The sequence below is a fragment of the Sus scrofa genome, chromosome 14 (assembly GCF_054392235.1).
Source record: "Sus scrofa isolate SSC_HxYL_T2T_F1_AM1 chromosome 14, Sscrofa_HxYL_maternal_Yorkshire_Landrace_v2.0, whole genome shotgun sequence".
Lineage (NCBI taxonomy): Eukaryota > Metazoa > Chordata > Mammalia > Artiodactyla > Suidae > Sus > Sus scrofa.
The window spans coordinates 77,238,774-77,263,753 of record NC_139396.1 but is presented as its reverse complement, the minus strand read 5'-3'; the positions used below and the strand labels follow the sequence as shown (position 1 = coordinate 77,263,753).

Genomic DNA, 24,980 nt, shown 5'->3' with positions numbered 1-24,980 from the left:
TCCCCTCCCTGCATCCCACGCTCCAGAGGTAATTGAGGGTTTCTATTAGGAATATGGCCTCTGGAGTCTGACTGCCCCGGTGCATGTTCCAGCTCTGCCACTTTCCTTGGATGACCTTGAGCGAGTTCCTTGACCGCCCTGAGCTTCAGTTATCTTATCTGTAAAAGGAGGACAATTATGGGGCTCAGCTCATAGGGCTGTTGTGAGGATTAAACAAGTTATCTAGCAGAAGCACTAGATGTGTGTTAATTATCACCATTAGCAGTGGTCTATAGTAGTAATACTATAAACACACACCGTGTTACTTAGAATATAGGATTAGCTGCTGTAACGGAGGCCCGGGACTACAGTAGATCGAACAAGACAGAAGCGTCTTTCTCTTTCTAGAATCGGTTGGAGTGGGACAGGGCAGGGCGTTGCCTCTGTCCCATGAAGTTTTGTCCTCGGGTAGGGGTCCTTGTCTGCATCAAAGTGTTATCTCTGGGGTTCAGCTGCAGGAAGAGGACAGGGGAAGTGAACAACTCACTTCCTTTAGAAGGATGTGACCCTTTGGTTGCACAAATAGCTTCTGCTCACATCCTATTGGCCAGAATTCAGGCTCTCTGCCAAACGTGGCTAAAAGGGAGGCTTTGGCCACCCATTTAAATGTAGGATGGGGAGTTCCTGTCGTGGCTCAGCGGAAACCGATCTGACTAGCATCCATGAGGACACAGGTTTGACTCCTGGCCTCGCTCATTGGTTAAGGATCCGTGAGCTGTGGTGTAGGTCCCAGACTCGGTTCGGATCCCGAGTTGCTGTGGCTGTGGTGTAGGCCAGCAACTATATCTCGGATTGGACCCCTAGCCTGGGAACCTCCATATGCCGTGAGTGGAGCCCTAAAAAGACCAAAAAAATTTTTTTTTAAATAAAAATAAAACACTAGATTAAAAAGTAATAATAATAAAAAAATAAATAAATGTAGGGTGGGGCTACACCACTCCTGGCATCTTCATACCCAGCCAACCTAATGAAGTCTTTAACTGTCGACTTAAAATGGACAGATGTGGGAAGAGACCAAAATTCTATCAGTAAATGAAATAAAGAAGGGATACTGACAGAGTTCCCACTGTGGCTCAGAAGGTTAAGAACCTGACTAGTACTCATGAGGATTCGGGTTCGACCCCCAGCCTCGCTCAGTGAGCTAATGATCCAGCGTTGTTGCAAGCAGCTCAGATGCAGCTCACATCCCAAGTGGCTGTGGCGTAGGCTCCAATTCAACCCCTGGCTCAGGAGCTTCCATATGCTGCTGGGGCAGCCCTAAATAGAAAAAAAAATTTTTTTTTTTTAAAAGGAAATAATACCGACAAACAACCAGCCATCTCTGCCCCACACACTTTTCCTTTAATGGTGTCATTCCAGAATAGGGCTCTGAATATAGATTTTCCATTTAGTGACGTGTTGGGTAAGTCTCCCTATGTCAGTATAAACATAACTAGTTTATGTTGTCTGTCAGCTCACTGTTTTCCAGGGAATGGAGGTGCTGTAATTCCCTGAACCAGGCCTTACCCCTGGGCACTGATGTTATGTTCAATCTTTTCTCTTACAGAGCTGCCCTGTGCATCCTTCTACATAGATTTTTGGGGGTGGGAGCATTTTTTGCTAGCATTTCTATATCATAGTTTTGTAGAAATGGGTTGCTAAGGAAAAAGTGTATGCATTTAACAGTTTTTTACATGCTGTGAAATTCTGCTCTGAAAATATTATTGTATCATTTTGTGCTCCCCCGATGATATAGGAGAGTCTTTGGGTCATTGTATCGACGGATGCATAATCTCCCCTTTGGAGAGACAAGTATTGCCATGTGAAGACCTTGGAGAGAAGGGAAGTGGTGACAATGGCTCTCTCCACCCCTAAGTGATTGTCTGGATTTATAGTTGGCCCTGTCTGGTGGCGTGGAAACAGGAAAAAGAAGGAGGCAGAAATCTGACATTCACTGGGGACCAGGTATCATGATTTTTCCTTCTATGTGTGGAAATAGAGGCAGAGAGCCGTTCTGTCTTTGCCTAGTTCACCTACCTAGTAAGGCCTTGTTCCCTTCTCTTTTCTGCTTTTTTGGGAAGCTTTCCTCTTTCTCTCCACTTTTAAATCCCCTTAAATCGAGGTACTCCTTACATGCAATGCAATTCACTGACTTTAAGTACACAGCTGGCAAATTTGAACAAACGGATCCAGTGGCAGAACCACCATCACAATTGTGGTATGAAAGGTCTTCATCGCCCCCAAAGACCTGTCATGCTCCTTGGCAGTCAGTCCTTTCCTCCACCCAGTCTTGGACACCACTGATACCCTGTCGCTATAATATTGTTTCTGGAATTTCGTAAAAGTGGAGCTGTATAGTATGTGATCTTTTGTGTCTGGCATCTTTCTCTTAGCCAACTGCATTAGAGAGCCACACATGCTATTACAAATATCTGTAGTTTCTTATTTATTTGTTGCTTTTGGGGGCCATACCTGTGGCATATGGAGGTTCCCAGGCTAGGGACCAAATCTGAGTTGCCCTTGAGGCCTATGCTGCAGCCATGGCAACACTGGATCTGAGCTGCCTCTGCAACCTCCACCACAGCTTGTGGCAAAACCAGATCATTAACCCACTAAGTGAGACCAGCGATCGAACCTGCATCCTCATGGCAGCTATGTCAGGTCCATAACCTGAAGAGCCACACTGGGAACTTCTCGTCTTCTTTTTTTTTTAATTGTTGAGTATTATTCTACAGTATGGACATACAAAAATGTGTTTATCCATTCACCAGTTGTTGGATAGTTGGTTTGTTTCTAGTTTTTAGCTATTACAAATAAGGCTACTATGAATGTTTCATCCCAGTTTTACATGATCATATGCTTTAATTTCTCTTGGACAAATACCCAGGAGTAGAATTGCTGGGCTGTTTATAAGTGTATGTAGAACTTTAGAAGAAACTTGCAAACATGGTTTTCCAAAGCGGATGTACCACTGTGCATCCCCGCCAGCCATGGATGGGAATTCTGGTTGCTCCACATGCCCACCATGCCTTAATACTGCTAGTCTTCCCTTTTTTTTTTTTTTGGCCCTTCCCTTGGCATGCAGAAGTTCCCGGGCCAGGGCTTGGACATGCACCATAGCAGCAACACAAGCCACAGCAGTGACAACGCAGGATCCTCAACCTGCTGAGCTATAAGAGAACTCCTTATGGGTCTTTTCCCTGTCACTCACACTTGGCCAATTTCAATGACCTCCCAATCCATCCTTACTCGCCTGGACTCCCTGCAGACCCAGGAAGCACGGCCTCTCTGCCTGTTCTCTGGAGGATAGTCTGGGACACAACCTTCGCACACTATTGGAGATGGAAGGGATAGTCCAGGGGAAGTGAGTGAGAAGTTACCTACCAGAAGAGAAACTTTAGAAAGAAGGAACCGAGAAGCCAGAGAACCGAAGGCCAGCAAGTTCCACCTGAAGGGAAATTTTGTGTGTATTAGCAAGGGGAGGAGCTAGAGAAAGCTAATTATCAGAAAGAAGGGAAAGTGGGAGGAGGGATGAGATAAAAGGGGATTTCTGTTTTGAAAAAAAGTTGTGTGAAGTGAGGCCACATGAGATGATGCAAAGATATAGCAACATTAGTCTGGGAGCATGGACTCTGAGGCAGGCTGCCTGGCTTCAAATCCTGGCTCCACTACTCACTCACTGTGCCATTTTGAACAAGCATTTTAACTTCTCTGTTTCCTCTTTTGTTAAATGGGCTAAAAACAGGACCTACCTCACAGTGGTTGCATAGATCGAGTTATTACATGTAAAGTACTTAAATAAGTTGTTTCTTTTTTTCTTTTTTTGGCCATAGGATGCAGTCGGCTTGAATCCCCGACCAAGTGCTGAACCTGGGGCTGAAGCAATGAAATCTCCAAATCCTAAGCACTAGACCGGCAGGGAACCCCCACAGGTGAAGTATTTAATGTCTGGGAGTTCCCTGGTAGCCTATTGGTTAGGGATCTGGCATTGTCCCTGCTGTGGCTCAGGTCACTTCTGTGGCATGGGTTCAATTCCTGACTCAGGAAATTTTGCCTGCTGCAGGCGCAGCTGAAAAAAAGTAAAACAATAATAAAAATAAAATTAAAATAATGTCTGGTCCATTATGCAGTAGGGATGTGCTTTTCACCATCATCCTCATCACTTGTCACTATGGACCTCTAAGTCAACTAAAGTGTATTTCATTGTCATCCCATGATTTCCTTGCACAGTACCCCTAAATAACTCTGGATTGTGCTCAGAGTGTGTGCACCCTCGGCAGAGTCAGGGACAAAAGCCATCCTGGGGCAAGAACCTCAGCCTTTGACTCTGGGGCACAGTTGTCTTATCCGCGGAGGCAGGTCTGAGGAACATCTTTGCAGATTTGCACTGGGGCACCCTTTCATCACAGTGGGTGGAGAATTTGGCAGGCAGTGGGGCAGGAGAGGTACAACTCCAAACTAAGCTGCTGAGAGTGGGAGCAAAGAAGAAGGGTGCCCATTCATTTGTTCCCACTCAAACTCCAAACATGTGGTTCTACTTATCAAATTACATCAATAGAGTGTCTTGTCTGCCCTAGATATGTATGGCATTATCAAGAAAACAAGCTTTTTTTTTTTTTTTTTTGTCTTTTTGCCATTTCTAGGGCCGCTCCTGAGGCATATGGAGGTTCCCAGGCTAGGGGTCGAATCAGAACTGTAGCCACTGGCCTACACCACAGCCACAGCAATGTGGGATCTTAGCCGCATCTGCAACCTACACCACAGCTCATGGCAACGCTGGATCTTTAACCCACTGAGCTTGGCCAGGGATCGAACCCACAACCTAATGGTTCCTAGTCAGATTCGTTAACCACTGAGCCATGACAGGAACTCCGAAAACAAGCTTCTTTTTGTTGTTGTTTGTTTTGGTTTGGTTTGGTGTTTGGCCTCACCTGGGCCAGGGATCAAACCCATACCACAGCAGTGACAATGTAAAAGTCTTAACCCACTGCGCCACCAGGGAACTCCAAAATAAGACAAGCTTTGAAGTTCACTTGAAACGTGTGTGTCTTTTGCAATACCAAGGATTATAAAGCAGCTGCATTACATTCCCACAGACCTCTAACACTTCCTTCCTTCCTGGCTAGAGTATTGAATATGCTGCTCAGAGTACAAACTCTTCAGGGCTGGAAGGCAACACAGGACATCTGGTCTACCTGGCCCGCCCATGTAATGTATTCAGCAGATCTGCCCTCTACTCGGGCGGGGGGGGGCCAGTTGTGGGTGGCTCTCACAGCCTCCACCTTACAAGCAAAGTCAGAGATGGGCAGAGAAATTGCAAATGGAGATTGAAACTGAATTGCAGTTCTGAAACAGAATTGCAGCCCATTAAAGTAGGCTTTGGGAGTGCCTGGAGCCTTCTTGTAAGTTTCTTGGGGGCCGGGTTGGTGTCTTACCTGTCTTTGCGCACCACCCAGCAGAAAGCAGGCATGTGGTGGGTGGCTGCTAGGTGGTCTCTTCTCTCTTGGCAGGCCTTCCTCTTCGATCTGCATCCATCCCAGCATCCTTGCTGGAGGCCCTTCTCCCGCCCCTTCTTCATGCTGGGTGTCCTTTGAATTCTCTCCTCTTCTTACTAGAAGGCCTTTTCCTAAATGATTCCATGTCCTCTACTGGCTTAAATTTCCTTTTTTGTTGTGCATCCCCCAGATCTCCAGCTCCAGCCAAATTTCTCTACTCAGTGCCCCGTGGACTCTTCCATTGCTATCCCATAGACATCTTCAATTCATCATTACCAGAACCCGAACTCGAAATTCTCTCCCCTTAGTTCCCGTTGTGGCTTAGCGGGTTAAGAACTTGACACAGTGTCCCTGAGGATGCGGGTTTTACCCCCAGCCTCATTCAATGTATTAAGGATCTAGCATTGCCATGGCTGTGGCGTAGGCTCCAGCTGCAGCTCTGATTTGAGCCCTAGCCTGGGAACATCCATATACTGCAGGTGAGGCCCAAAGAAGAAAAAGAGAAAAAAAAAATTCTCTCCCCCAGTCTACCTGGATCCCTCACCTGGGTCCCAGACACCATCTTTCCCCTACTTGCTCTGTCTAGAAGCCTGAGTCTCCTTCTGAAACTGATAGCACTTATGATTTGAACCTAGCCAGAACTCAGATTGGGACTTGAACTCATGTGGTGGGGCTTGAACCCAGTCTAAACCCAGCTTGGGACTTGAATCCCAGTTTTTTTTTGGTTTTTGGGGGCCACACCCTTGGCATATGGAGGTTCCCAGGCTAGGGGTCCAATCGGAGCTGTAGCTGCCGGCCTACACCTCAGCCACAGCAACGCAGGATCTGAGCCATATCTGCGACCTACACCACAGCTCACAGATCTTTAACCCACTGAGCAAGGCCAGGGATCAAACCCACATCCACATGAATACTAGTCGGATTCATTTTTGCTGCACCCCAATGGGAACTTCCCCTTTCACTTTTTGGGGATTTTGCCCAAGGTATTTTCTGTTCGGGACTGGCCTTGCTACCTCCTGTGAATTCTACTTGTTCCTTAAAACTCAGCTCAGATGGCAACTTGCCTAGGAAGATATCTGGGCATGATTTTGTCATATATAATAAGAAATATCTATTTGGTCTCTGTCCCAGGCCAGTTCTTGACACAGAGATCCTCAAACCTTGAAATTTCTTTTTTTTTTTTAATAATTTTAAAATGTAATTTTACTGGCGTATAGTGGATTTACAATGTTGGGTTAGTTTCAGGTGTATCGCTATAGTGAATCAATAAGTCATACTTATAAATATAACCCTTGGGATTTCTTAAGCAATAAGAGAATGAACTGTCTTTTGTATTCCTCAGAGGCCCCTTTCAACCACACCTGAGTTTCTGTTCATGGGAAAATCCCAAGGGATAAGGGCTGGTTGCCAGGGAACCAATCACGTGATGAGAGGGTGGGCCTTTCAAGCCCCTAAACCTCCAGGGAGAGGAGAGCGGCTGGAGGTTGTTAAATCAATCACCGAAGGGCCAATGATATGTCAATCATGCCTATGCAATGAAGCCTCCATAAAAACTTCTCAAGGACGGCATCCAGAGGGCTTCTGGGTTAATACCTTGCCCTGTGCATCCCTTCCCTCTGGCTGTTTCTGGGTTCTATTTTAAAGTTATAAACCAGTAATCTAGTCTCTGAGCCATTCTAGTCCATTATTGAGCCCGAGGAAGGGAGGCGTGGGAACCCTTAGTTTACAGTCAGAAGCACAGATAACAAACAGGGCTGGCGGCTGGTGTCGGAAGTGAGGGCAGGCGGTCAGCCTGTGGGATTGAGCCCATAACCTGGGGAGACCTGACACTGTCTCCAGTAGGCAGTGTCAGAATTAAGTTGAACTGTAGGGCACCCAGCCGGGGTAGGAGAGCTGGTGGGTGTCAGAAACCCACCTCCCCTCACATTTAGTAGCCAGAAGAATTGAGAGGGGTAATGAATAGAGGAGAAACATGGGAGTTTTTCCCTTTAGATATTCCAGTTCTCCCAGGCAGAATCGACTGTTCTTTCCCCTATGCTCATGTTATTCTTAAGTTTAAAATAAATGTTTAAAGTTTATTTATTTTTGGCCATGCCCATGGTATGCACAAGTTCCCAGACCAAGGATTCAACCCTTGCTACGCAGCAACCCGAGCCACAGCAGTGACAGTGCCAGATCCTTCACTGCTAGGTCTCCAGGGAACATCTTTGTTATATTTCTTCAGTACTTAGTAGTTATAATTCCTTCACCTGCATGTTACCCTAGTGTTGCCATTTCTCTCTCTCTCTCTCTCTTTTTTTTTTCTTTTTCTTTTGGTCATTTTGCCTTTTCTAGGGCTGCACCCATGGCATATGGAGGTTCCCAGGCTAGGGGTTGAATCGGAGCTGTAGCCGCCGGCCTTCACCAGAGCCACAGCAATGCGGGATCCGAGCCGTGTCTGCAACCTATACCACAGCTCCCATGGCAACACCGGATCCTTAACCCACTGAGCAAGGCCAGGGATCGAACCCACAACCGCATGATTCCCAGTCAGATTCATTAACCACTGAGCCACAACGGGAACTCCCCATTTCTCTTTTCAAAAGGACTCATCACCATTGTTGCAAGCAGATTCTAAATCCTTGGTTAATTTGTCATTCAGTAAACTCTAACAGAGCTCCTTCATTGAAATCTCGGACAGCTGCTGGGCACACGCATAGAAAATAAGTGAGACAGGGACCTGAGCATGGAAGAGCTCTGGGTTTGTGTTAAATACACTTTTAGGATGTAGCTTACCCCATAGGGCAAGCTCCAATCAATTATGTGTTTCTAGCGCATAATACAAGGCATGCTCAGGGCAAGAGTTAAAGAAATGTCAAATGAGTAAACGAACCTGAATTCTGTTTCTGATCCAATTCATGGACTTAAAAAAGGAGAAGTGAGAAATGAGAATAAAATCTCTGTTGAGAGCTTGACCTCCTGTTCTCCAGTGAACATCCACAGCGTATTCTAAGAAAACCCCAAAGCACACAGTCATGGTCTGTGCACATGGGTCAGAAGAAGAATTCCTGGACTTGTACTGGGGTGAAAAGAAAGAAGAGTTTATTGAGAATAGAAATGCTATTAGCACAGTGGGACAACTTGCTGATGAAGAGGGAGAGACCACCCTGAGCCTGTGGGTATGTCTGTTTTTATAGCCTAGAGAGAGGCGAGCTCTCAGGATACACCAGCTGACCTGCTGATTGACTGGGGAAAGAGGGGACTTAAGATACACTTGTTGGTTGGTTGGGGGCGTATAAGGCCCCAGAGGTGCAGGATGAGGAGTGGGCCACATACCTTTCCTGGTAGAGGCAGGAAGAAGTAGGCTGGGTTGCTCAAGGTAGGGGAGGGGGCATTACAATGGGACAAGTGGGTGATGATAAGGGTCTGGTCATTCTGTCTTGGGCAGAGGCTTTGAGTTGTGTTTCCTTGAAGGGGACTTGAAACCCAACACACAAGCTGGAAACCAGCACTGTGCTGGCAGCAGTGGGTGGGTCCCCCTATGATCTGTTTAGGGCCCTCAGCTTGAGGCCCAGATAAAATGCAATGCCAAGGGGCAGATCTTTTACTTGCCAAGGAAGGGAGGATTTGGATTTCTCCTATCGATTGACCTAAGTGAAGACTTCAACATCAAAATGGAACCTTCAGGAGTTCCTGTCATGGCTCAGGAGTAACAAACCCGACTAGCATCCATGAGGACGTGGGTTGGGTCCCTGGCCCGGCTCAGTGGGTTAAAGTATCTAGAGTTGCTGTGAGCTGTGGTATAGGTCACAGACAAGGCTTGGATCCACGTTACTGTGGCTGTGGCATAGGCTGGTGGCTACAGCTCCGATTCAACCCCTAGCCTGGGAAGCTCCATATGCTTTGGGTGCAGCCCTAAAAAGACAAAAAAAAAAAAAAAAAAAAAAAAGGAGAGAGCGAGAGAAAAATGGAAACTGCGGTTTACTTTCAAACACCTGAAACCACTTCCCTGTTTCTGTTGCTCTAATTACTCGCTGGTGTTTGTGGGAAAGCTCCACCAATCTTGTTAAGTTGTCAGAGGAAGGGGAGGAAGGGGTGCGAGGGTATCAGCACAGGTCCCCGGCAGGGTGTCCCCATGCCTAGCAAGGTGGAGAGTTCTGCCACCTCGGTGTACAAACTCCACCACGGAATAATTTCAGGGACCACTGTTCCATCTTCAGGAAGGTCAGGAGGCCTCAGGAAACACAGAAATAAGCATCGGACCTGTACTTCACCACCGGGCCCCTTGGTTCCTGAAATGAGGCAATGCTGCCATCATTGGCCCAAGTCAGGAACACTGTACAGCCCCCAGCTTTGCACAGCCTGGTCCCAGCAGATCTCAAACCAAGTCCAGAGTGTGGAAAAGTGGACAGAGCCGATCCTTTGCCATCTTTCAGTGTTGGAGCAAACCTTCATGAATTTCGGTGTCCTCCGTACCTGCACAATTTGCTCCTGGGGATTTCAGGTGGGGCTGGGCCCAGCCCTGGAAAACCCAAGGAGTGAACAGGGCCTGGCAGCTGCCTCTGTTACTGTGCGTGCAAGAGCATGTATATGTGTGTGTGTATGTGTTGGGGGGGGGTAATGGGGGGTAATGGGTGGTGATGGAGGTGGGTATGACCATCTCTAATCTCACACTGCCCTCTCACCCACTCTCCCATTTCCTGAGCACTCCCTATCCCCCACCCCACCCCCATCAGGAGGGACACCTCTCCTCTGCTGCTCTCCCGGCCCCCTCTCTTATGATAATGACCATTTCCTGCTTTGTGTCACAGTCATTTGCACCTGTCCTGTGCCCCCTGTACCTGAAAGCCCCTGAGGACAGCAAGAGACCCAGCCCACCCTCACTGGTAGGTGTTCAAGAGTCATCCCGTGACTGTGATCCATGGGGTCAAGGTGGAGAGAGCCCAGATTTGTATGGTTGTCTGGGTCACCGCTGGACACAGCCTAAGCCCCTGGGTTCCCCATAACAGAGGGCCTGGGAGCAGGAGAGGCTGCTCTGTGGCATCAGGACCATCTGCTCAGAGCCTCTCTTTCTCAACCGTGGCACTAGGAGTGGGTAGCTCCTTTCTGCCACTTCGCAGGGTGTTGGGAGGTGACACTTTGACAGCTTCTGAAAAGCAGCACATGATGTGCAGATGCCACGTTAGTAACACTGGGAAAATAGGTCTAGTCTTTTTTGGGGGGCCCTGGAGGGATTATCGGTGTTACGAATAAGTCATTGGAAACGAATGGGAATGAAGTGAGGAAGAGGAGAAAAGCATCTGGAACTTTCTTTTTTTTTTCTTCTTTTTTTGTCTTTTTAGGGCCACACCCTCTGCGAATGGAAATTCCCAGGCTAGGGGTCCAATCTGAGCTGTAGCTGCCAGACTTTGCCACAGCCCCAGCAACGCCAGATCCGAGCCACATGTGACCTACACCACAGCTCACCACAACGCCAGATCCTTAATCCACTGGGCAAGGCCAGGGATCAAACCCACCTCATTATAAATGCTAGTGAGATTTGCTTCTGCTGAGCCTCGATGGGAACTCCACGTCTGGAACATTCTGAAGCTGCTCCTGGCTGTGAAATGCAGCCCTGGGGTTGGGCACTGGTAGGGTGGGTTCCACAGGGGTCACTTGTCCAGGGAAGTCGCAAAGGGCCCTGGAGATCCCAGCTCTGTCGCGACTGCAGCACAGGCAGCTCCCCGAAAAGTGGCTGCCAGGTGTGTGGCCTGTTACTGCCTGCAGCTGGCGCATCTTTCCCTGTTTCTGTTTTGCTGTGCTCCCCTTGTTTTAAAAGTTTCTGGAAGTACATTTCTCTCCCCTGAGAGAGCAGGCCCTGCTGATCCTAAGATCACTTCTCAGCTTCTCCAGGTCGGGGTCCCGCACAGCCTTTGCTTTCTATTCTTCCCTCTAGTCATTGGCTTTTCCAGCAGGTGTTAGTATTTGAAGGGGAGGGGAGGTAGAAGGGGAAAGTAAATAGAGTTAAAATTCAATCCGGAGGAGTTCCCGTCATGGCTCAGTGGTTACCATCCTGACTAGCATCCATGAGGACATGTGTTTGATCCCTGGCTTCACTCAGTGGGTTAAGGATCTGATGTTGCTGTGAACTGTGGTGTAGGTCACAGACTCGGCTTGGATCCCGAGTGGCTGTGGCGCAGGCTGACAGCTGCAGCTCTGATTTGACCCCTAACCTGGGAACCTCCATATGCCTCAAGTGTGGCCCTAAAAAGACACACACACACACACTCATTCTCACTGTCTCTCTCTCTGCAATCTAGGAGCTCCCACTGTGGCTCTAGCGGCCTGACATAGCCTCTGTGAGGATGTGGGTTTAATCCCTGGCCTCGGTCAGTGGGTTATGGATCCAGCCTTGCCACAAGCTGCTGTGTATGACTCCATGTAGTGTTGCGGTTGCTGTTGTGGTGGCCAGCAGCTGAAGCTCCCCTTTGACTCCTAGCCCAGGAACTTCCACATGCCACAGGTGAGGTTGTAAAAAAAAAAAAAAAAAAAAATTCAATCTGATAGCAGCTTTGATCAGTGTTTTAGTAGGGAGAAGTTAGTACTTAATTGTTGGACTTCAAGGCCCCTTCAAGGAGATAGAACTCAAAACCTCTGGCCAAGACAAGAATGACCAGACCCTTACCACCAACCTGCCCCATTGTAATGCCACCTTCCTGACCTTAGCAACCAGGCCTACTCCTTCCTGCCCCTACAAGGAAAAGCATGTGGCCCACTCCTCACCCCACCCCCAACCAACCAACCAACAAGTGTATCCTATGACCTCTTTCCCCAACCAATCAGCAGGTCAGCAGGTGTGTCCTGAGACCCCTCCTCTTCCTGGGCTATAACCACATGTTCAGGGTCAGTTCTCCCTGATCATCAGGAGGTCGGGCCCCCTGTGTTAAGTGTCACTTGCCTCAATAAACGTCTTCACCTTGCTTTGAATATGGAAAATTCTGACCCGAGTACACAGAGCATGACACTAATGTTTTATTAGATTTATGCTTATGATATTTCTTCTTATAAGAGAGTTTCAAAATCGACCTTGTATCAGAGAACAGAATACAAAATGTCTATCTTGCCAATTTTCTTCCATTTATGCGTGGTGTGTAAAAACAGCAGCTCCCGGAAGATGGCGCCAAAGTCTGTCTTTTCGCCACCTTCCTCCTTGTTCTTTACTGTTTCAGTCAGCACGTTTCACTCCCCCCAAAAGTGAAGTATCTTCAAAAAAGTGAAGTATCAGCACAGGACAATTCTAGTGAAGATCTGCAGCAGAAAACCCCCAGTAACATGTTTGCGGGGGGAAATAGCTTCAAGGGTTGTAGCCTAGTTGGTGTAATTAGGAACTCAGAGGATTGCAGATTATAGCAGGACATTTCACAGTTGGAAAGCAATGGACAATGTCAAGGTCAAGCTCTTTCCCTTATTGTCTATCTGGCCCTGACTCCTTGAGGCTTAGTTTCCATCTTTCCTTAAAGGAACTAAAAATCCTACTTAGTTACAGAGCAGTTGTGAAGCCCAATTGAGATGAGTTTGTACAAAATGCTGCATAAATCATAATGGCTTTTACGAAGATAACAGAGGCAAACTGTAAAATCAGTAAAATGATCATGATGGTGCCTCTCTCCCATTTTATGAGGAATACATAAGATAATGTATATTTATTTTTTAATGTATTCAATAATGTTTATTGATGGTTCCTATATGCTAGACACAGTGCTAGCTGTGCATCCATAAAAGAAAATATAAAAATCCTTTGTAAAGTTTTTTATTTTTATTTTTTATTTTTTTTGTCTTTTTGCCATTTTCTTGGGCCGCTCTCGCAGCATATGGAGGTTCCCAGGCTAGGGGTCGAATCGGAGCTGTAGCCACTGGTCTACAACAGAGCCACAGCAACGCGGGATCTGAGCTGTGTCTGCGACCTACACCATAGCTCACGGCAACGCTGGATCCTTAACCCACTGAGCCAGGCCAGGGATCGAACCGCAACCTCATGGTTGCTACTCGGATTCATTAACCTCTGAGCCACGACAGGAAATCCAGTTTTTTGGTTTTTTTTTTAATTCCTTTTTTTTCTTTGGCCCTACCTGTGGCATATGGAAGTTCCCAGGCCAGAGATCGAATCAGAGCCATAGCTGCAGCAATGCTGGATCCTAACTCACTGCACAACACTGGGGATCGAACCCATGCCCCAGCAGCAACATGAGCTGCAGAGATAACTCAGGATCCTTAACCCACTGTGCCACAGCAGGAACTCCAGATTGTAAAGTTGTTATGTAAATAGCCCTTTGTAAATTAGAAGGCATCATACATTTTTTTTTCCTTAACTTTCTTCATCTCCTCCAATCTGGACACAATCACATTTGCACTCTAACACATTCTGCAACTGATACTATATTCAGATGTCTTTGTTTAAACTGTAATACATAGCAGCCATCATAAATTATAGCATGGAAACAAAACTATGACAAGAAAATATTCTTGAAATATTTTGGTGACTGGAAAAAAAGGTAACAAAATCCATACGAAATTATTTATCTGTATTTATATGTGAATCTGGAAGAATATATATTAAAATATTCACAATAGCTTTCTCCAGGGGGTGGGGGAAGATTGATGATTTTGACTTTCCTTTCTTGACCAGATATAATTTTTACATTTTCTACAAGAAAAATTGCTTATGTAATTTTTAAGTTAAAAACTAATACTTTTTTTTTTTTTTTTTGTCTTTTTAGGGCTGCACTTGCAGCATATGGAGGTTTCCAGGCTAGGGGTGGAATTGGAGCTGTAGCTGCCAGCCTATGCCACAGCAACAAGGGATCTAAGCCATGTTTGCAACCTACACTGCAGCTCACAGCAACACTGGATCCTTAACTCACTAAGTGAGGCCAGGGATCAGACCTGTGTCCTCATGGATACTAGTTGGGTTCATTACCACTAATCATGACAGGAACTCCCCTGTCATGATTTTTAAAAGTAAAAACATTTCATTTTTTTTTTCTGAAAATTAAAACTTTTAAGAGTTCTCTTATGGCTCAGTGGGTTAAGGATCTCTTGTCACTGCAGTGGCTCAGGTGGATGCTACGGCATGGGTTTGATTCCTGGCCCAGGAACTTCAGTATTCTGTGGGTGCAGCCAAAAAAAAAAAAAAAAAAAAAAAAAGGCAAAACAACTTTTACATGTTCAAAAGGGGAATTTTACATGCATAAAATGGGATACTCTACAGTCATTTAAAATAATCCTTTTAAAGCATATTTCAGCAAATTCCTGTTGTGGCTTAGCCAGTTAAGAACCCAACTAGGGAATTTCCACTGTGGTGCAGCGGAAACAAATCCGACTAGGAACCATGAGGTTGGGGGTTTGATCCCTGGCCTCGTTCAGTGGGTTAAGGATCCAGGCCTTGCGGTAAGCTGTGATGTAGGTTGCAGACACAGCTCGGATCTGGCATTGCTGTGGTGGTGGTGTAGGTCGGTGGCAACAGCTCAGATTAGACCCCTAGCCTGGGAACCCCCATATGCCGTGGGTGCGGCCCTCAAAATACAAAAAAAACAAAACAAAACAAAACAAACAAAAAAACCCCAATTAGTATCCATGAGGATGTGGGTTCGATCCCTGGCCTCGCTCAGTGGGTTAAGGCTCTGGCATTGCCACAAGCTGTGTCATAGGTCACGAATGCAGCTTGGATCCATTGCTGTGGTGGTGTGGTGGTGGATCCATTGACCCCTAATCTGGAAACTTCCATATGCCACAGGTACAGCCCTAAAAAGAAAAAAAGAATTCCTAAAATAATATTCCAGAATATGAGAAAATATTCATGTTCTGTTTAGTGGAAGAGTTTTCAGAATGATATAGTTTAATTTAAAGGGTATTGAAAAACAGACTCAATAAATATGCTAAAAATATCTCTATACTATAGTGTCACAGGCAATTTGTTTGTTTTTCTACTTTTCTGTATTTTCCAGATTTTCAATAATGAATATGAGTAGCAACTATAGTAAGAAGTTATTTAAAAGTCATGTTATAAAATTCAGTATGCTCAGATTGTGAAACAATTTTAATTTTGTTTCATAGTTTGCTCTATTTCCAAATTCTCAGTGAAAATTAAAATGATTTAAAAAATAAAAAAAGGACTTCTTGCTGTGGCACATTGGGATCAGTGGCATCTCTGCAGTACTGGGATACAAGTTCAATCCCTAGCCTTGCATAGTGGGTTAGGGATCTAATGTTGCCTCAGCAGTGGCATAGGTCATAACTGCGACTCAGATCTGATCCCTGGCCTGGGAACTCCATAAGCAGGAGGGCAGCCAAAAAAGACAAAAAAAATTTAATTATTTTTTTTTTTTTTTTGCTGCACCCTCGGCATGCAGAAGTTCTCCCAGGCCACAGCAGTGACAACACTGAATCCTTAACCCACTGAGCCCCCAGGGAATTCCCTAAAATGATTGTAAATTGTATCAATTACTACAATACAAAGTCATAAGATCACAGGGGCACTAATAATAATGTAGCTGGTGATTGTTTAAAACCCAGTGTTTGCAGGTTTTGTTTCTTTTCTCTCTCTCTCTCACTTTAGGGCTGCACCCTAGGCATATATTGAAGTTCCCAGGCTGCGGCTGGAATGGGAGTTGCAACTGCCAGCCTACACCACACCCACCACACCACCAGATGGAGTCATCTGGAACCTACAAAGCAGCTTGCGGCAAGGCTGGATCCATAACCCAGAGGATCGAACCCACATCCTCATGGAGGCTATATGAGGCCACTGAGCCATAATGGGAACTCCCAGATTAAATATTTTTTTCTTTTTAGGGCTGTACTTGAGGCATATGGAAGTTCCCAGTCTAGGGGTCTAATTGGAGTTACAGCTGCTGGCCTACGCCACAGCCACAACAACATCAGATCTGGGCTGCATCTGCGACCTACACCGAAGCTCAAGGCAACAGCAGATAATTAACCCACTGAGCGAGACCAGGTATTGAACTCTAGTCCTCAAGGATACTATTCAGGTTTGTAACCTGTTGAACCACAACAGGAATTCCCTCCCTCCTTCCTTCCTTCCTTCCTCTCTTTCACTACACCTATGGCATATGGAAGTTCCTGGGCCAGGAATCGACCGTGGTGGTGACCCAAGCCACTGCAATGACAATGCCAGATCCTTAACCCACTTTGCTACCAGAAAAGCCCCCCCCCACCCCCACATTTGTATAACACCCTCTCCCCTGGGTTTCCTTCCAGCTCTTGGGTCTTCTGACTTCTCCTCCTTCTGACTCAGGACCTCATCCTTACTCCCTAGATGGTTGTAAGATCACTTGAATGGTTCTCCTGCCTTGGGGCTTGCCCCATCTACCAGGGTGATCTTTCTAATACTGGGACCAAATCTAGCTCCTCAAGTCTGCAAATATGGCCTGAATTGGCAGAATAAAATCTAACCTCCTTCGTTAGACATAGAATGCTCCTTGTAATCTGGCCCCCAGGACCTCTAAGACTACTCTTACCCTCACCCCTTTGCAGGCTGCAGGATAGAAGCATTTGTATTTCCGATGTTGGAAAGCCAGGCTGCTTCCTGCTTGAGTATCTCCATACAGGTGATCACTGTACTTAAGAACTTATGTTACAGTTACCTGTGTGTCTCTGTATCTCCCATTGTAGTGCAAGCTCCTGGAGGGCAGGGGTCTTGTTTGCCCTCTTTATGTCTCAGTGATAGCATATAAGAGCTTCTATTTGGATAGTAAATAAATATAAGCAGCTCTAGGAAACAGATTGGTGTCTTGGTAGTGATCTCAAAATCATTAAGGGGTCTAGCTAGGGCCGGAAGCCATCTCTGGAAAAGTCCCCTCCCTTTGCATTCTGTAAGCATCCTTACTACTGAGGGGCTTCAGGAGGATGACAAGATGCTGGGAGCACATGGAAGCACGAAAATAGGAAAGCAGAGTCAGGGCTGTAATCCCACACTGGAGTAGAAAGACATTATCAGAAGAGTTCTCATTGTGGCTCAGTGGGTCATGAATCCAACTAGTATCCATGAGGATGCAGGTTTGATCCCTGGCCTCACTTAGTGGGTTAAGTATCCAGCGTTGCCATGAGCTGTGGTGTAGTTTGCAGATGTGGCTCGGATCTGGCATTGCTGTGACTGTGGTGTAGGCCACTACAAACACCCCAAACTGGAGACTTTAATTATAGTTGGCGTTCCGAAGGTCACACTGCAATAGAGAATTCAAGGCTGGGGGGCCCCTCTCCTGTCTCCTGTTGAGTGTCCCCAAGGAAAGGAGGTGGTGTGGGTGTGGGGAGGTCCCTGTATTCCCCACCCCACCCCCAGGCCAGGGCATCCCATCTGCTTCTAGATTTGCAGCCCACAAGAGCTTGCTAGTCAGAAGCCCTCCTGCAGGACAAGCAGAGCGGTGTCTCTGAAAGAGATCTTGTCTACTCAGGACACTTGAGTTCTGTTTTTTCTTGATCTGCCACTAACTAGCCATGTGATCTTGGAATGTGCAGGAGCCTTGCCCACGTGTAGAACAAAGGGTGTTCAGATCACTTCTAGCTGTAAAATTCCAATAGAGGAAACACAGGCATTTAAAGATTGTTCCACACTTTTAAGGATAAATGGATCCCCATTTCCCAAGGTATCAAAGCGATGGGCTGAATCCCTTCAATGTGCCAGTAATACAGCCTCCCCTCCACTCACTACAGCCACCTCCTGATGACAGTGGCTTGCATAGACACCCACGACATTTGAGGAGCTTCCCTGCAAGAAAGAACTGTAGTTGCCCTCGTTGGTTTCTTGGTTTGTTTTTGTTCTGTGTGTTTTTTTTTTTTTAGGGCTGCACCCTCCACATACAGATGTTCCTGGGCTAGAAGTTGAATTGGAGCTGCAGCTGCCAGCCTACACCGCAGCCATAGTGACGCCAGATCTGAGCCATGTCTGTGACCTACCCCACAGCTCACAGCAATGCTGGATCCTTTAACTCACTGAGCGAGGCCAAGAACAGAACTCACATCCTCATGGATACTAGTCTGGTTTTTAACCCACTGAGCCACAACAGGAAATCCTATAGTTGCCATCTTGATTTTCGCTATTTTCAACCTCTTTGAGTTGAAGTAAATGATAGATTCGATTAATCTGTGTGAAATAGAGCCTGCTCGGAGTTCTCTGGAAGTTGGCTGTGCTCAGTGAGATCTGGCCCTGAGCTGCTGCCCACAAGGAAAAGAGCAGGGCGGAGGGGAGAGAAAGAGAGGGAGAGAGGGTGGGAGGAAGGAGAAAAAGAGGGGGGAACCAGAGGAAGGAGGGGGAAGGAAGCAGAAGGGGAGGAAGGGGGAGGCGGAGGCAGGGAGGGGGAGGAAGAGAGAGAGAAATCAATTTCTCTTTACAAACCCAGACTGCGGTGTCCACAACCCCACCTATCCTTTAGTCAAGACTGTTCATTAGGGGGTACAGATGGGCTGTTACCTAGAGACCCCAAGCTGGTGTTTCACTGGGAGGCTGAGCTGGTGGCTGAAGCAGACATTAGAAATTCACCAGGTGCTGCTCAGGGAGAGGGCCACCTGGACAGCTGTGAGTCAGGGGCATTTCACCCTCCAAAGTCCTGCCTGTATCTTACTTCATTTATATCCACAACCATATAAGGAGTAAAACCCATAAGGTTTAATTTCCAAATTAGGAAATGAAAGGTGGGAGAGAAAAAATGGTGGGAGTTCGCATTGTGGCTCCAAGGTTCACAAACCCGACTACTGTCCATGAGGGGCTAGTTCGATCCCTGGCTTTACTCAGTGGGTTAAGGGTCCAGCGTTGCCATGAGCTGTGGAGTACGTCACAGATGCAGCTCGGATCTGGTGTTGCTGTGGCTGTGGCATAGGCTGCCAGCTGCACCTCTGATTTGACCCCTAGGCAGGGAACTTCTATATGCCACAGGTGCAGCCTTAAAGAGAAAAAGCAATAAATAACTTAAATGTCACCCAGCTGGCACATGGAGGAGCCAGGATTTAAAGCCACCCGACCCCAGGACCATGCTCGGCCCTCCTACATAACCAGGTCCACCTCTTGATTTTCCACCCAGCAGGCTTTTTTCTTCATCCCCTGAACACATCAGGCCCAGTTCCATTCCTCCTTCTCCCCCCTCCCCACCCACACACACAAAAAAATCTCTGAATTTTTCAAGAATGACTTTCACCTCTCCAGCCAAATGGTAAGTTTCTGGAGGTCAAGGAGTATGTTTCCTGCTTGATTTTTCCTCCCAAATCACCTGGTGCCTCCCTGAACATATTACTGATGTTGCCTAGGTGATGGATGGGCAGAGCATCCACCAGTGACATTCTGTTTGCAGTCACTGGGGTTGGGCTGGCGGATTGGCTCGTTCCTCCGTGCCCCCAGCTGCTTTCTCTCCTACAATCATGCTCATGTCTCAGAGACCACCCTCCAACTCCCAGTGGGTTTTTGGATCTCATCTAAAATGTCACTCACCGGAGCCTTCCCTGGCCACCCAATCTCAAGTGTCATCCCTGGCTGTTCCCTGTCACGCTCTCTCTCCCTCTTTTCATTCCTCTATAAATGTATTGTTCTTCATCAAAGATGTTGTATAAACCAGAGTGCTAAGCCACCTCTTTTTGAGTTATTGGTTCCTGTGTATATGTGAGATACACAGGTTCATCAACTTGTTTTGCTTTGTCTTGTTAATCTGTCTTTGTACTTATTACACAGTATCATCTGAGAATCTGTAATGGGTAGAAGAAAGGTTTTTTCCTGCCTTATGGTATGTCCTGATTGTTTTTTCCTTTTTCTCCCCCCTTTGGGGGTTTACCTGACAAGCTTCTGATTGTCCCGAGTGGTGCCACTCACGGTGTCCCCCATCAACCTCAGGGGCTGGGATTTGCAGCCAAGGGACAATGGGGGTGGCCTCCTGATCAGTGACAATTTGGGGTTTCTTGTTCAATTTTTTAAGATAATGCCCTTTCTGTGGAATGCAATGCTCTTTATTTTTATTTTTTGGCCATGCCTGCAGTACGTGGAACTTCCCTGGCCTGCAATCGAACCTGTGCCACAGCAGTGACAACACCAGATCCCTAACCCACTGAGCCACCAGGGAACTCCCAACAATTTGGTTGTGAGACGGGAGTTTTTAGCATGTCAGTAGACAGTGATACTTAATATGCCCAGACACCTTTTATTGGGAGAATTTTTTTCCAGGCAGAAAAAGTCATTTTTATTTTGTACTTATTACAATTTATGAATATTTAACACAATACTGTTGGACATAGACATACTTTGTTGTTTTCGCATGATATTTCTTTGTTCTCTCTTTTCTTCTGGCCCCCAGCATGCAGAAGTTCTAAAAGTTAGCGGACCACGTATTGAACCCACGCCACAGTAGCAACCCGAGCCACTGCAATGACAACACTGGATCCTTAATCCACTGAGCCACCAGGGAACTCCCTGTTTATTCTCCTTTATAGAACTTACTATGCTCTATAATTTTGTGCTCATTTGAGTGTCTCCTTGTTTTCCACTAGAATGAAAGTCCCCTATGGCCAAGGACCATGTGCGTTTTGTTTGACAGAGAACGAACATTTGTGGAATCATAATAGCAAGATCCACCATTCTCATTCTCTAAGGACCAACCTTTGTGTGTGGAGTGAAGAGGGGCCCAAATTAGGAATCAGAGAACAAGGCCCTGGTTTAGGTTCAGCACCCCCCTCATTGAGATGTTGTGTCCACACCCTCCCCTGGCCTTAGTTCTTTACTTGCAAAGCAAGGATAAGGGTACCTGTTCTTAGAGGCTGTTGGGTGAGACTGTGGAATAATTTCAGACTTCCTGTGCTGTTAAAGTTAAAGCCTTTCATGAACATGGCTAATTATAGGTCTGTTGAGGGCTGGGCTAAGGTTTAACTTTTTAATTTTTTAAAAATTTTTTATTTTTGTGTGTGTCTTTAGAATGATTTTTATTTTTTCCTTTATAGCTGATTTACAGTGTTCTGTCAATTTTCTACTGCACAGTGAGGTGACCCAGTCACACATACATGTGTACATTCTTTTTTCTCACATTATCATGCTTCATCACAAGTGACCAGACATGGTTCCCAGGGCTATACAGCAATTTTTTTTCAATTAAGAAAAAATCAGAGTTCCCATTGTGGCTCAGTGGGTTAAGAACCTGACATAGTATCTGAGAAGATGTGGGGATGCAGGTTTGATCACTGGCCTCGCTCAGTGGGTTAAGGATCCTGTGTTGCCCTTAGCTGTGATGCGGCTGTGGCTGTGTTATAGGCCTGCAGCTGCAGCTCCAATTTGACCCCTAGCCTAGGGACTTCCATATGCTTCAGGTGTGGCCCTACAAAGGAAAAAACAAACAAAAAGAAAAAGAAATTATTTTCAGCCATGCCCATGGTATGTGGAAGTTCTGGGGACAGGGATGGAACCCATGCCACAGCAGTGACAACACTGGATCCTTAACCTACTGAGCCACCAGGGAACTCCTTCACTCCTTTTTTTTTAAACTTCATTTTGGTGAGAAGGCCATACAGATATATGGATAAAAAATATCAAAATATATAAAGTTTCCATCCTCCTTCAGTCCTCCGTCCGCACCTGCCAGGGTTCCCCACAGCTTAAAAGGCTTTCTTTGGCAACATTCCCAAGCTGCTTTGTCCACATATGAGCATGTCTGACACCTGCAAGGTTTTCAACCCACCCTGCCCTGGACCCAGTATTGAGTGAATCTGCAGTCATCATCTGTTGATGAATTTTTTTTTTTCGTCTTTTTGCTATTTTTTTGGGCCACTTCCGTGGCATATGGAGGTTCCCAGGCTAGGGGTCTAATCGGAGCTGTAGTCGCTGGCCTACGCCAGAGCCACAGCAATGCAGGATCCGAGCCGCGTCTGCAACCTACACCACAGCTCACGGCAACGCCGGATCGTTAACCCACTGAGCAGGGGCAGGGATCGAACCCGCAACCTCATGGTTCCTAGTCGGATTCGTTAACCGCTGCGCCACGACGGGAACTCCCTGTTGATGAATTTGATTAACTAATGGCTCTTCTAACAAAAAATTGGACAAGACAGAACATGACTTCAAATGTGTGTTTAAGACGGCAGACACACATGCTGAGTGCGGACTGTCCTCAGGTCGCTGCCTGAGTCTTTCCTGTTCTGGTCCAAGACCAAGCTCAATGTTTGGGACATTTTTGTTTTTGCTCAGCTTTTTGTTTTGTCTTTAAATGGAGGGAAGCTGTTTATTGGGAAATCTCAATTCATGGTTATTACAAGGATAAAATGTGTTACATCGGAAAAAGCTCTCAGAACAGTGTTGGCACAAAGAAGAAACCCAGGGACCCCTAGAAATTGTTATCCTGTGACTCTTTTTTGTTTGTTTTGTTTTGTCCATGGTATGCAGTGGCCTGATATGGGATCTCAGTTCCCAGACCAAGATCCTAACTGCTAGACCACCAGGAAGCTCCCTGGCCTGTGACGCTTACCTCCTAATCGCAACTCATCTCAGATGAACTGTTAATCCTGGGTCGCAGCCTGTGTTCTGTTCCCTGACTCAGATGTTGAGGCCCTAGCCCTCAGTCCCTCAGAATGCGACGGTATTTGGAGGTATGTTCTTTAAACAGGTAATTAGGATAAAAGGCCATTAAATTATCCAGTCTGACTGGGGTCCTTATAGGAAGAGATTAGGACACAGACACACACAGAGGGAAGACGATGTGAGGACACAGGGAGAAGATGGCCATCAGAGAGCCAAGGAGAGAGACCCCAGAAGAAACCAACCCTGTCACTTTGATCTGGGACTTTCAGCCTCCAGAACTGTGGGACAATGACTTTCTATTGTTTAAGCCACCAACTCTGTAGGACTTGGTTACCACAGCCTATGCAAATGAATACACCTTGCTGAGCCCCTCATTTCCCAAATATGGAACTAGAGCCATCTTGGTTTTGGTTTTTATTTTTACTTATTTATCTTTTTGTCTTTTTAGGGCTGCTCCCTCGGCATATAGAGGTTCCCAGGCTAGGGGTCGAATCGGAGCTGTTGCTGCTGGCCTACACCACAGCCACAGCAATGCGGGATCTGAGCTGCGTCTGCGACCTACACCACAGCTCACGGCAACGCCGGATCCTTAACCCCATTGAGCATGGTCAGGGATCAAACCCGCAACCTCATGGTTCCTAGTCGTATTTGCTTCCGCTGCGCCATGACGGGAACTCCTGGTTTTGGTTTTTAGAGCCAGGCCCTGTGTCACCTGGAGGATGCAAGGGTGCACCAGCCGCTGATGAAGGCATCTCTGCCCAGAAGTGGGGGCCAGTCAGCACCGACCCCAGCTCTCAGCCATGCCTGGGGTGGGATGGACGCGCCCTCCTGGCCTGCTCCTTGAAGGTGTGTCTGCTGAGCTGCAGCAGCCACGGCCCTGCCTGAGAGGCTGACCCTGAGGAGATGGAGAAGATGCCTGTCTGGAGTCTCACCTTCCCCCCACCCCCCGCCCCGCCCCGTCCCTCTGTGCCGGTCCCACCTCTGCCAGCCCAGGGCTTGGACGACTCCTCCGCTCACCTTGTTGTGCTTAAGGTAATGGAGATGGTTCCAACATTTGCAGCTCAGAGGATCCTGACAAATAGTCTCTAAAGAGTAAGATCTTCACTCAGTGGTACCTGGTCCATGGCTGCTGGCTCTCTCTCCCTGTGGCCCCCATGGTTTGGGGTGTATTCCAGAGGCCCAGGACCTCTCTCACCCCTGGGGGCCCCAGACAGTCTCCCACCAGAGCCACCACTGTCCCCAAGCCTCCCCGCCAGTGACACAGCTCAGATTCTCCACCAGAGGTTGCGCCTCCCTCTGCCTGGGCTCCCCCTGTCAGATGTCCCCATGTCTGGGGCTCCTCGAGGCCCAGGTCTCTGTCATGTTGCATCAGCATCTCTGGGGACATCCGTGGTCCGTCCCTCACTCCCTGAGTTGAGTTCGGTCATGTTCACAGGTGGCAGCATCACGTGGGATCCCGACCCAGACCGAATCCAGAACAGCACTGTGGTTAAACCCCTCTGCAGGGCGGTCATTGAAGCAGCTTTATCAAAGCGGAACAGAGCTGGTGCCCTGGGCTTGCCACCCTCACTGAGCTGACCAGAGGGCAGTGCCTGGCTGCACATCAAAGGACAGGCGGACGTGATGGTTCATAAAGCCACCAGCTCCAAAGGCCACCGCTGGGGTCACAGAGCCCATGGAATGGGCTGTCGTGGTCTCACCCTGAGCCAGTGGGGGTGGGTCATCCCCGTGATCTCTGGGCAGCAATGCGTGTGGCTCAGGGCTAAATATGGGACTTCCCTGGCTGGCTCTGCCCTAGGTGTGCTGTGCACCTTTAGGGGAGGCCCCTAGCCTCTCTGAACCTTGCATCACTCAATGTTATCTGTTAATGGGGGATGGGCTTAGGAATGAATGATATACTAGGCATGAAAGTGTTTTATTCAAACATCTTTAAAATGATTGTGGTTGTTGGT

General features: G+C 47.1%; 1 long non-coding RNA gene across 2 annotated transcripts; it reads left to right on the top strand.

Annotated features, from left to right (window-relative positions):
• Positions 1–1,846: 1,846 nt before the first annotated feature.
• Positions 1,847–24,980, top strand: LOC146396794 (uncharacterized). 2 transcript variants are annotated; one of them, XR_014827775.1, is made up of 7 exons: positions 7,056–8,671; positions 9,713–10,062; positions 10,304–10,378; positions 11,792–11,994; positions 22,894–23,096; positions 23,723–23,902; positions 24,464–24,980. It is a non-coding gene; the product is annotated as an uncharacterized LOC146396794 (long non-coding RNA). The 2 variants fall into 2 exon arrangements; XR_014827774.1 differs by lacking the exons at positions 7,056–8,671; positions 9,713–10,062; positions 22,894–23,096; positions 23,723–23,902; positions 24,464–24,980 and adding exons at positions 1,847–1,983; positions 3,852–3,950 and having other exon boundaries at positions 11,792–11,920.